The sequence below is a fragment of the Hyla sarda genome, assembly GCF_029499605.1.
Source record: "Hyla sarda isolate aHylSar1 chromosome 1 unlocalized genomic scaffold, aHylSar1.hap1 SUPER_1_unloc_6, whole genome shotgun sequence".
Classification (NCBI taxonomy): domain Eukaryota; kingdom Metazoa; phylum Chordata; class Amphibia; order Anura; family Hylidae; genus Hyla; species Hyla sarda.
The window spans coordinates 277,293-290,426 of NW_026607592.1; the positions used below are offsets into that span (position 1 = coordinate 277,293).

The 13,134-nt window shown below is 49.6% G+C and overlaps 1 protein-coding gene and 1 pseudogene across 1 annotated transcript in view; both read right to left on the reverse strand.

Moving 5' to 3' along the window:
• The window catches only part of LOC130298230 (oocyte zinc finger protein XlCOF6-like), a 176,234-nt gene extending 171,479 nt beyond the window's left edge, over nucleotides 1-4,755 (reverse strand). The window contains exon 1 of the mRNA XM_056551148.1: nucleotides 4,402-4,755. The gene's annotated coding sequence lies outside the window, so the exon portion shown is untranslated. The remainder of the gene's footprint in view (nucleotides 1-4,401) is intronic.
• LOC130298229 (zinc finger protein 850-like) overlaps nucleotides 1-13,134 on the reverse strand; it is a 185,923-nt pseudogene that overhangs the window by 45,915 nt on the left and 126,874 nt on the right.

A 13,134-nucleotide genomic window follows, 5' to 3' on the forward strand; every position in this document is an offset into this window, starting at 1 on the left:
AGGGATGTCCGTCAGATTCATTACGTTAGATGGATCGGGGGCAGTCTCTAGTCCTTCCATGTGTCGCCCTTGGTAGAGGCGATGGCGGTGTCCTTTTTTCCCTCTCCTCGTTTTCCTTCTAAAGGGAATGAACCTGGGACTGGAACTTGGGGACGAGAGTTCTGCATGCTGGTTGTCTCATCGGACCCGGTAGCATCCGAGTCCGAAGTTCAATAGTCCGCAGGTGGCCTGTGGGCATTTCCTCGTCTACGATTAGGTGGGAAGCATGGGCACCTAGTGGCTTTTTTGTTGGTATTGTGCCACGTAAACAACTGGGCCGATTCATAGTCGGCCTTGTCCTGTACGAATTTCTCCCTTTTACGCTCTTTAATTTCTGCCTGTGTGTCCATCAATTTTTTGTCCAGCAATTTAGTGTTAAAAATCTAATTTTTTACTTTTACAGCCCACTGTTCAAAAACCTGTGGTGTAAGTACTCACTGTAACCCTTGTTACATTCCTTGAGGGGTGTAGTTTCAAAAATGGTGTCACATGTGGGGGATTTCTGCTGTTCTAGCACCATGGGAGCTTCCTAAATGCAACATGGCCCCCAAAAAACATGACAGCAAAATTCACTCTCCAAAATCCCACAGTTGCTCTTTCCCTCTTGAGCCATGTTGTGCGCCTGCAGAGCACTTTATGTCAACATATGAGGTATTTCCATACTCAAGAGAAATTGGGCTACAAATTTAGGGGGGCTTTTTCTCCTTATATCACTTTTAAAAATGAAAAAATGGGCCTACAAGAACATGTTAGTGTCACGATTCGGCTTACCGGTTGTGGATCCACTGTGTCAGCGAGGGATTGGCGTGGACCGTGCAGGTGGACCGGTTCTAAGAGACTACTGGTGTTCACCAGAGCCCGCCGCAAAGCGGGATGGTCTTGCTGCGGCAGTAGCAACCAGGTCGTATACACTAGCAACGGCTCAACCTCGCTGACTGCTGAGAAGGCGTGGGACAGAAGGACTAGGCAGAGGCAAGGTCAGACGTAGCAGAAGGACGGGGCAGGCGGCAAGGTTCGTAGTCAAAATGGATAGCAGGAGATCAGGTAACACAGGCTTGGACAACACTAAACGCTTTCACTGGCACAAGGCAACAAGATCCGGCAAGGGAGTGCAGGGGCAGTGAGTAGATATAGCCAGGGAGCAGGTGGAAGCTAATAAGCTAATTGGGCCAGGCACCAATCATTGGTGCACTGGCCCTTTAAGTCTCAGAGAGCTGGCGCGCGCGCGCCCTAGAGAGTGGAGCCGCGCGCGCCAGCACATGACAGCCGGGGACCGGGACGGGTAAGTGACTTGGGATGCGATTCGCGAGCGGGCGCGTCCCGCTATGCGAATCGCATCCCCGCCGGCAATGTCAGTGCAGCGCTCCCGGTCAGCGGGTCTGACCCGGGCGCTGCAGGGAGAGAGACGCCGTGAGCGCTCCGGGGAGGAGCAGGGACCCGGAGCGCTCGGCGTAACAGTTAGTGTAAAAAATGCAGATTTTGATTTCTCTCCTCCACTTTGCTACTATTCCTGTGAAACACCTAAAGAGATAAACTTTCTGAATGTCATTTTGAATACTTTGAGGGGTGCAGATTCTATAATGGGGTAATTTATGGGGTATTTCTTAACCTAGTGCTGGGCGGTATACCAGTTCATACCGAATACTGAAATTTTTTCCCTGCACGATATGAATTTTTCCTATACCGCAATACTGGTCAGGCCCCTCCCCCTCAAATGAATGAATTGAGATGAGTTGCGGCGGTGCTTTAAATGAGATGCGGGCCACGACGCTTTAAATTAATGACTTGTGGGCCGCGCTTTAAATAAATGACTTGCGGGCCGCAACGCTTTAAATGAATGACTTGCGGTCCGCGGTTTAAAGTGAGGTGAAAGCTTGCCGTGGCTCACATCTCATTCATTTAAAGCACGGCCCGCAAGTAATTCATTTAAAGCGCGGTCCGCAAGTCATTCATTTAAAGCACCAGAGGCCCGCAAGTCATTCATTTAAAGCACCAGAGGCCCGCAAGTCATTCATTTAAAGCACCAGAGGCCCGCAAGTCATTCATTTAAAGCACGGCCCGCAAGTAATTCATTTAAAGCGCGGTCCGCAAGTCATTCATTTAAAGCACCAGAGGCCCGCAAGTCATTCATTTAAAGTGCGGCCCGCAAGTCATTCATTTAAGGCGCCGCGGCCCGCAAGTCATAAATTTAAAGTGCCGGCGGCCCGCATTTCATTCATTTTAAAGCGCCGCGGCCTGGAGGAGAGAGGAGGGGGGATTAGAGAAATATAGCAGCGCCTGGGGACATATATGATTAGTTCCTTGGGGGGGGGGGGATTACCGTTCAACACCGTGGAACCGCCATAACTTACAAAAATACTGTGATATGCATTTATGGTCATACCGCCCAGCACTACCTTAACCCCTTAAGGGTCAGGCCCATTTTGGCCTTAAGGACCAGGCCAATTTATTTTAGCATTTTCGTTTTTTCCTCCTCGCCTTCTAATAATCATAACTCTTTTACATTTCCATCCACAGACCCATATGAGGACTTGTTTTTTGCATCACCAATTTTACTTTGTATTGACATCACTTATTTTACCATAAAATGTACGGCGCAACCCAAAAAATATTATTTATGTGGGAAAATTGAAAAGAAAAACGCAATTTAGCAAATTTTGGAAGGTTTTGTTTTCACGCTGTACACTTTACGGTAAAAATTATGTTTTCTTTATTCTGTGGGTCAATACGATTAAAATGATCCCCATGTTATATGCTTTTCTATAATTGTACCGCTTTATAAAAATCACAAACTATTTTAACGAAATTAGTATGTTTGAAATTGCCCTATTCTGACCACATATAACTTTCTAATTTTTCCATATACGGGGCAGTATGAGGGCTCATTTTTTGCACAGTGATGTGTAGCTTTGTAGTTTTTATTGGTACCACTTTTGCTTAGGTTTTACTTATTAATTTTTTATATATTTTTGGGGGAATAAAATGACAAAAAAGCAGCAATTTTGGATTTTTTTTATGTTTACGTACGCAGCGATACCAAATATGTGCATTAATTTTTTTATGCTTTTTTAGGGTAAAATGGGAAAAACTGATAGGGGGGGGGGTTATGTGATGAAAATAATATTTATTTGTAATGAAACACTTTATTGTATTATATGATGTCACTGTTGGTCCCTCCCACTAATATGTATGAGGGTAACACCTCCTTATGATGTCACTGTTGGTCCCTCCCACTAATATGTATGAGGGTAACACCTCCTTATGATGTCACTAATTTGTCATCCTATATAACACCTGATAAATCTTGTATTCACTATTCTTGAGAAAGACCTGATTGTCAGGTGGAAACGTTGCATCCCCTGTATGTGTATGGACCAATAAACCTCACATTATTTGGACACCATTTGGAGCGCCGTCTTCCATCGTTTTTGTATATCTGGAGTCAGGAGTCTGTAATAATAGGTGGGAGAACAATCTCACTACGTCAAACAGAATATAAAAAATAAATAAATAAAAACCTATAAGAATTTATGGGATTCCGCACTCCCATTCATCTAACTTCTGAATTTCCGCAAGCGGAAATTTTGCCGTGTGAATAGACCCTAAGATTCCACTGCACACAAAGGAATTGCAGTTTTAGATCGTGGGGGTCCGAGCGCTGTGGCCCCCCGCGATCATCTGTACGGAGCCTCGGCCACATCCCCCTCGCCCAAAGAGGGGGCCACAACGCCCCCTCCATTTATCTCCATGGTAGAGGGTAGAGCTGTTTGGCTATCCTTGTCTCTCCCACAGAGATATATGGAGGGGGCGTGGCGGCCCTTGCTTCGGGCGGAGGTTGTGACGCGCCGCTATGAAGGCATGTCGGGGCCCTAAGCAGGAGATCGCAGGGGGGGGGGGGGGGGCACAGCTCTCGAACCCCCCCGCTATCTAAAACTTAAAAAAAACTCTTCTTTAACCCAAAACACCAAGGGCCCCGACTTCCATCTGCCAGCACACAGTAAACTTGGGTGCACGCCGAGGATCCCGCTACACCACTATCAAGTGCAGGCCCTCCATTACTAAGATGGTGTAGGGGCCTTTGGAAGTTACAAGGGACTACTGTTTGCGACTCCAAACCACCATGGACATAAACGTGACATCCCACCACCATCAGGGTAACACTACAAGTCCCAGCATTGATCTCTGGCACACCAAACAGACAGGCTTGATTTGTACATACATTCAGATTCCTACAGAGGTGACCGGGACACAGAGAACCTCTCAGGCTTGGACTTGTAGTGGTAATAATTATGATGGAGGCCACTGTACTACTGTTAGGACTTTGGTAGGGACAGTAGAGACTTGTAGACATAGAAGACTTACAGATTAGATGTGGCTGCAGACTTGTAGGCTTTGGCCTAGCTGGACTGGACTGAACTTGTACAGGACTGGTGCTTTACTGTCCAGGAACTAAGAGCAGGAACCAAGAGACTAAGGGGAAGATTTATCAGAACCAGAGGAAAACTTCTCCAGTTGCCCATAGCAACCAATCAGATCGCCTCTTTCATTTTTCACAGGCCTATGGGCAACTGCCCAACTCTTCCTGTGCACAGGTTTTGATAAATCTCCCCCTAAGTGTGGAGACTACAGCCCTTTATATATCAGGGGCTGGACTAAAGCCCATTGGTAGCTGGTTGCCTGTGGTTACCTGTGCCTCAGGAACTCTGGGTATCAGGTGATTAGTTTGCTTCTACCTGTATATATAGATCGGTTTGTTTGGTTTGTATCTCCTCGGTCTGTCATATAATTGTACACGACAAAGATCTTCTCTTCCTAAAGTATACCAGGAGTACAGCAATGTGTTTGATAAGATGTAGGCGGGGGGGCACTACCTCCCCACAGACCCCATGATTGTACCGTTGAGCTTCAACCAGGTGCTATACCCCCAAAGGGCCGAGTCTACCCTCTGTTTGTGGCAGAGAACCAAGCCATAGAGGAGGATGTTACAGATGGACTGTCCCAGGGGTTCATCCAAAAATCTAGTTGAGGCCCCTGGGATTGGTGAGTTGAGGCCCTGTATCAATCGCAGGGGCCTCAATCACAATGCAGATTATACAAGTCTTACACAAGTCTTTCTGGACAAGTCTGATCTGAAAATTCCGTTGTGTGCACAGTGCAGCAGAATCTTATTGAAGTTGCATATACTAAAATCCAAGTATCGCTCTAGAGGTCCATGTAGCAGAAGCTCAAAACTGACTGTAAGGCAATTAGTGACACCCTCCTTGAAGGCCAAGAGAGGGTATGGATGTCTACCGGAAACGTGATTCCCCGCACTTCTACCAAAACAATGACTCCCCTGTATATTGGGCCCTACTGCGTACTTTGACAAGTTAACCCAGTTGCCTATGAACTTAACCTCGCGCCCTCCATGCGGACTTCCGAGATCTTCCACATTTCATTCTTAAAGTTGTTGTTATGCAATCACTACACCTCACTACCTCCTTGACGAGGTCGGATTATGAGGTCTGCAGTATGATTGACTCCCATATGTCCAGGGGCGGCCTCCAGTATGTAATCCTCTGGAAAGGCTATGGACCAGAGGAACGGTCCTGGGTTCCAGCTACAGATGTTCGCGCTTCTTCCCTTCTCCGTACCTTTCATGCTACATTCCTTCACAAATCTGTTGCTCCCCTATGTGGAGGGTTCATTAAGAGGTGGGTACTGTGACTGGGCTCTTGTCTTTCCTTTGCTCCACTGCTGGTTTCTCAGACAACAAAATCTTAGCTGATGTTAATGAGCAGCTACTTATTTCTCTGGCTACTGTTCAATCAGTCAGCCCCTTCCCTGCTGAGTCCTGGCTATTTAACAGCAACAGTTCAAAGACCATGTAAGGGCATTGGTGTCACGATGCCGGCTGGCAGGTAGTGGATCCTCTGTGCCAGAGAGGGATTGGCGTGGACCGTGCTAGTGGATCGGTTCTAAGACACTACTGGTTTTCACCAGAGCCCGCCGCAAAGCGGGATGGACTTGCTGCGGCGGTAGTGACCAGGTCGTATCCACTAGCAACGGCTCAACCTCTCTGACTGCTGAAGATAGGCGCGGTACAAGGGAGTAGGCAGAAGCAAGGTCGGACGTAGCAGAAGGTCGGGGCAGGCAGCAAGGATCGTAGTCAGGGGCAACGGCAGGAGGTCTGGAACACAGGCTAGGAACACACAAGGAAACGCTTTCACTGGCACGATGGCAACAAGATCCGGCAAGGAAGTGCAGGGGAAGTGAGGTGATATAGGGAAGTGCACAGGTGATCAGACTAATTGGAACCACTGCGCCAATCAGCGGCGCAGTGGCCCTTTAAATCGCAAAGACCCGGCGCGCGCGCGCCCTAAGGAGCGGGGCCGCGCGCGCCGGGACAGGACCGACGGAGAGCGAGTCAGGTACGGGAGCCGGGGTGCGCATCGCGAGCGGGCGCTACCCGCATCGCGAATCGCATCCCGGCTGGAGGCAGTATCGCAGCGCCCCGGGTCAGTGGATCTGACCGGAGCGCTGCAGTGAGGAGAGTGTAGCGAGCGCTCCGGGGAGGAGCGGGGACCCGGAGCGCTCGGCGTAACAGTACCCCCCCCCTTGGGTCTGCCCCTCTTCTTAGAGCCTGAGAACCTGAGGAGCAGACTTTTGTCTAGGATATTGTCCTCAGGTTCCCAGGATCTCTCTTCTGGACCACAACCCTCCCAATCCACTAAAAAAAAGGTTTTCCCTCTGACCTTTTTAGATGCTAGAATCTCTTTGACTGAGAAGATGTCCGAGGAGCCGGAAACAGGAGTGGGAGGAACAGATTTGGGAGAGAAACGGTTGATGATGAGTGGTTTAAGAAGAGAAACGTGAAAGGCATTAGGAATACGAAGAGAAGGAGGAAGAAGAAGTTTGTAAGAGACAGGATTAATCTGACACAAAATTTTGAAAGGACCAAGATAGCGTGGTCCCAACTTGTAGCTAGGGACACGGAAGCGGACATATTTAGCGGAGAGCCATACCTTGTCTCCAGGGGAAAAAATGGGAGGAGCTCTTCTTTTCTTATCCGCGAACTTCTTCATGCGTGATGAAGCCTGTAAGAGAGAATTTTGGGTCTCTCTCCATATGATGGAAAGGTCACGAGAAATTTCATCCACAGCGGGCAGACCAGAGGGCAAGGGGGTAGGGAGGGGGGGAAGAGGGTGACGGCCGTACACCACGAAAAATGGGGATTTGGAGGAAGATTCAAAGACTCTGAAGTTATACGAGAATTCGGCCCATGGAAGGAGATCTGCCCAGTCATCCTGGCGGGAGGAAACAAAATGTCGTAAATAATCACCCAAGACCTGGTTAATTCTTTCTACTTGTCCATTGGATTGGGGATGATATGCAGAAGAAAAATTTAATTTAATCTTGAGTTGTTTACAGAGAGCCCTCCAGAATTTAGACACGAATTGGACGCCTCTATCCGAGACGATCTGCGTAGGCAACCCGTGAAGACGAAAAATGTGTACAAAAAATTGTTTAGCCAACTGAGGCGCTGAAGGAAGACCAGGAAGAGGGATGAAATGTGCCATTTTGGAGAATCGATCAACGACCACCCAAATAACAGTGTTGCCACGGGAAGGGGGTAAATCAGTAATAAAATCCATACCAATCAGAGACCAAGGCTGTTCGGGGACAGGCAGGGGATGAAGAAAACCAGCGGGCTTCTGGCGAGGAGTCTTATCCCGGGCACAGATAGTGCAGGCTCGCACAAAGTCCACAACATCCGTCTCCAGAGTCGGCCACCAATAGAAGCGGGAGATGAGTTGCACAGATTTCTTGATGCCCACATGACCTGCGAGATGGGAGGAGTGACCCCATTTGAGGATTCCGAGGCGTTGGCGTGGAGAAACAAAGGTCTTTCCTGGAGGAGTTTGCCTGATGGAGGCTGGAGAAGTGGAAATCAGGCAGTCAGGAGGAATGATGTGTTGCGGAGAGAGTTCAACTTCCGAGGCATCCGAGGAACGAGAGAGAGCATCGGCCCTAATGTTCTTATCGGCAGGCCGAAAGTGAATTTCAAAATTAAATCGGGCAAAGAACAGAGACCACCGGGCCTGGCGAGGATTCAGCCGTTGGGCAGACTGGAGGTAGGAGAGGTTCTTGTGATCGGTGTAAATAATAACTGGAAATCTTGATCCCTCCAGCAGATGCCTCCATTCCTCAAGTGCTAATTTGATGGCTAGAAGCTCTCGATCCCCGATGGAGTAGTTCCTCTCCGCCGGAGAGAAGGTCCTAGAAAAAAAACCACAAGTGACAGCATGCCCGGAAGAATTTTTTTGTAGAAGAACAGCTCCAGCTCCCACTGAGGAGGCATCAACCTCCAATAGGAAGGGTTTGGAAGGGTCAGGTCTGGAGAGCACGGGAGCCGAAGAAAAGGCAGACTTGAGTCGTTTAAAGGCGTCTTCCGCTTGAGGAGGCCAAGACTTGGGATCGGCATTTTTTTTGGTTAAAGCCACGATAGGGGCCACAACGGTAGAAAAATGTGGAATAAATTGCCTGTAATAATTGGCGAACCCCAAAAAGCGTTGGATAGCACGGAGTCCGGAGGGGCGTGGCCAATCTAAGACGGCAGAGAGTTTGTCTGGGTCCATTTGTAGTCCCTGGCCAGAGACCAAGTATCCTAGAAAAGGAAGAGATTGGCATTCAAACAGACATTTCTCAATTTTGGCATAGAGTTGATTGTCACGAAGTCTTTGGAGAACCATACGGACATGCTGGCGGTGTTCTTCTAGATTGGCAGAAAAAATCAGGATATCGTCCAGATATACAACAACACAGGAGTATAAAAGATCACGAAAAATTTCATTAACAAAGTCTTGGAAGACGGCAGGGGCGTTGCACAGGCCAAAGGGCATGACCAGATACTCAAAGTGTCCATCTCTGGTGTTAAATGCCGTTTTCCATTCATCCCCCTCTCTGATGCGGATGAGATTATAAGCACCTCTTAAGTCCAGTTTAGTAAAGATGTGGGCACCTTGGAGGCGATCAAAGAGTTCAGAGATGAGGGGTAGGGGGTAGCGGTTCTTAACCGTGATTTTATTAAGACCGCGGTAGTCAATGCAAGGACGTAAGGAGCCATCTTTTTTGGACACAAAGAAAAATCCGGCTCCGGCAGGAGAGGAGGATTTACGGATAAAGCCCTTTTTTAAATTTTCCTGGACGTATTCAGACATGGCAAGAGTCTCTGGGGCGGACAGAGGATAAATTCTGCCCCGGGGTGGAGTAGTGCCCGGGAGGAGGTCGATAGGACAATCATAAGGCCTGTGAGGAGGTAGAGTCTCAGCTTGTTTTTTGCAGAAAACATCCGCAAAGTCCATATAGGCCTTAGGGAGACCGGTTACTGGAGGAACCACAGAGTCACGGCAAGGGTTACTGGGAACCGGTTTTAGACAGTCCTTGGAACAAGAGGGCCCCCAACTCTTGATCTCCCCAGTGGACCAATCCAGGGTTGGGGAATGAAGTTGAAGCCAGGGAAGTCCAAGGAGAATTTCAGAAGTGCAATTGGGGAGGACCAAAAGTTCAATCCTCTCGTGATGAGATCCGATGCACATTAGAAGGGGCTCCGTGCGGAAACGTATGGTACAGTCCAATCTTTCATTGTTTACACAATTGATGTAAAGGGGTCTGGCGAGACTGGTCACTGGGATGTTGAACCTGTTGACGAGAGAGGCCAAAATAAAATTTCCTGCAGATCCAGAGTCCAAGAAGGCCATAGTAGAGAAGGAGAAGGCAGAGGCAGACATCCGCACAGGCACAGTAAGACGTGGAGAAGCAGAGTAGACATCAAGGACTGTCTCACCTTTGTGCGGAGTCAGCGTACGTTTTTCCAGGCGGGGAGGACGGATAGGACAATCCCTCAGGAAGTGTTCGGTACTAGCACAGTACAGGCAGAGATTCTCCATGCGGCGTCGTGTCCTCTCTTGAGGTGTCAGGCGAGACCGGTCGACCTGCATAGCCTCCACGGCGGGAGGCACAGGAACGGATTGCAGGGGACCAGAGGAGAGAGGAGCCGAGGAGAAGAAACGCCTCGTGCGAACAGAGTCCATATCTTGGTGGAGCTCCTGACGCCTTTCGGAAAAACGCATGTCAATGCGAGTGGCTAGGTGAATGAGTTCATGTAGATTAGCAGGGATTTCTCGTGCGGCCAGAACATCTTTAATGTTGCTGGATAGGCCTTTTTTAAAGGTCGCGCAGAGGGCCTCATTATTCCAGGATAATTCTGAAGCAAGAGTACGGAATTGTACGGCATACTCGCCAACGGAAGAATTACCCTGGACCAGGTTCAACAGGGCAGTCTCAGCAGAAGAGGCTCGGGCAGGTTCCTCAAAGACACTTCGGATTTCCGAGAAGAAGGAGTGTACAGAGGCAGTGACGGGGTCATTGCGGTCCCAGAGCGGTGTGGCCCAAGACAGGGCTTTTCCAGACAGAAGGCTGACTACGAAAGCCACCTTAGACCTTTCAGTGGGAAACTGGTCCGACATCATCTCCAGGTGCAGGGAACATTGGGAAAGAAAGCCACGGCAAAACTTAGAGTCCCCATCAAATTTATCCGGCAAGGATAGGCGTAGACCAGAAGCGGCCACTCGCTGCGGAGGAGGTGCAGGAGCTGGCGGAGGAGATGATTGCTGAAGCTGTGGTAGTAACTGCTGTAGCATCACGGTCAGTTGAGACAGCTGTTGGCCTTGTTGCGCTATCTGTTGTGACTGCTGGGCGACCACCGTGGTGAGGTCAGCGACAACTGGCAGAGGAACTTCAGCGGGATCCATGGCCGGATCTACTGTCACGATGCCGGCTGGCAGGTAGTGGATGCTCTGTGCCAGAGAGGGATTGGCGTGGACCGTGCTAGTGGATCGGTTCTAAGACACTACTGGTTTTCACCAGAGCCCGCCGCAAAGCGGGATGGACTTGCTGCGGCGGTAGTGACCAGGTCGTATCCACTAGCAACGGCTCAACCTCTCTGACTGCTGAAGATAGGCGCGGTACAAGGGAGTAGGCAGAAGCAAGGTCGGACGTAGCAGAAGGTCGGGGCAGGCAGCAAGGATCGTAGTCAGGGGCAACGGCAGGAGGTCTGGAACACAGGCTAGGAACACACAAGGAAACGCTTTCACTGGCACGATGGCAACAAGATCCGGCAAGGAAGTGCAGGGGAAGTGAGGTGATATAGGGAAGTGCACAGGTGATCAGACTAATTGGAACCACTGCGCCAATCAGCGGCGCAGTGGCCCTTTAAATCGCAAAGACCCGGCGCGCGCGCGCCCTAAGGAGCGGGGCCGCGCGCGCCGGGACAGGACCGACGGAGAGCGAGTCAGGTACGGGAGCCGGGGTGCGCATCGCGAGCGGGCGCTACCCGCATCGCGAATCGCATCCCGGCTGGAGGCAGTATCGCAGCGCCCCGGGTCAGTGGATCTGACCGGAGCGCTGCAGTGAGGAGAGTGTAGCGAGCGCTCCGGGGAGGAGCGGGGACCCGGAGCGCTCGGCGTAACAATTGGCAGTCTGATCTCCAAGAGCGTTACTGTTGTTCTCGTTTGTGATTCCATTTATGTCCCTGGCCTGGCTGACATCCACTTTGGTTCCTAATCCTGGTTCTGACTTTGGCTATTCCTAATTACCAGCTTTGGTTCCTGACCCCTGGCTGTGTGTTTGACCTGTTTCCTGCTTTAGTTTATTTTTGTATTTTTTTTATCATTTTAAAATTTGTTTAGTAATAACTATAGGGAGTAAAGAAAGTGGGGTTAGGGGAGAAGGGAAATCAGAATCAGTCGTAGAGCAGTCTCATAATACCGACAAAGTTACATATAAAAGAGGAAAGAACTAGAGAGGCCAAGGAGGAGTGCGGGGGCCACAAAATGGGCCCTATAGAAGGAGGGACTGAGGAGAATTCCATATCCACATGAGGAGGAATATAAAGGGGAGGATGAGAAAAAGAAGAGCGAACGAGCTCTAATAATTCAGACGAAGGAAAAGCTTTTGTTACGCCGGGCGCTTCGGGTCCCTGCTCCTCCCCGAAGCGCTCGCGGCGTTTATCTCCCTGCAGTGCCCCGGTCAGACCCGCTGACCGGGAGCGCTGCACTGACATTGCCGGCGGGGATGCGATTCGCATAGCGGGACGCGCTCGCTCGCGAATCTCATCCCAAGTCACTCACCTGTCCCGGTCCCCGGCTGTCATGTTCTGGCACGCGCGGCTCCGCTCTCTAGGGCGCGCGCCAGCTCTCTGAGATTTAAAGGGCCAGTGCACCAATGATTGGTGCCTGGCCCAATCAGCCTAATTAGCTTCCACCTGCTCCCTGGCTATATTACCTCACTTCCCCTGCACTTCCTTGCCAGATCTTGTTGCCTTAGTGCCTTGAGAAAGCTATTACTGTGTTTACCCATACTGTGTTCCTGACCTCCTGCTATTTCTATAGACTACGAACCTTGCCGCCTGCCCCGACCTTCTGCTACGTCCGACCTTGCTCTTGCCTTATCCCTTGTACCACGCCTATCTCAGCAGTCAGAGAGGTTGAGCCGTTGCCGGTGGACACGACCTGGTTGCTACCGCCGCTGCAAGACCATCCCGCTTTGCGGCGGGCTCTGGTGAAAACCAGTAGCAACTTAGAACCGGTCCACCAACACGGTCCACGTCAATCCCTCTCTGGCACAGAGGATCCACCTCCAATCAGCCGAATCGTGACAGCTTTATAATAAGTGTGTAAATCCGGAAACGCAAAACCACAGTCTAATGTCTTCAGGGTGAGCGTCTATACGGGACACGTGGTCTCTTCTGAATCATAACAAAATTACTAAATAACCATCGGATAGAAGAAAAATAACAATTCCGTACTATGATAGGGACGGACTGTAAAAATATAAAATATTATTGGTAAATATAAGATTTAAGAACCTTTTTCCTTCCAATCCACGACATATATGGGAATTTACGAGCGTGTAACTGGGTCTTCAATCCGTGTAATAATGGCGCAAAGTGTGAAGTAAAGAGATCTTGTACCAGATGTGATCAGATCTCTAGGGATTTTATACCCCGGGGAGGACAAAGAAAAGGAAAAGAATTACACCGATGTTTACTAAACC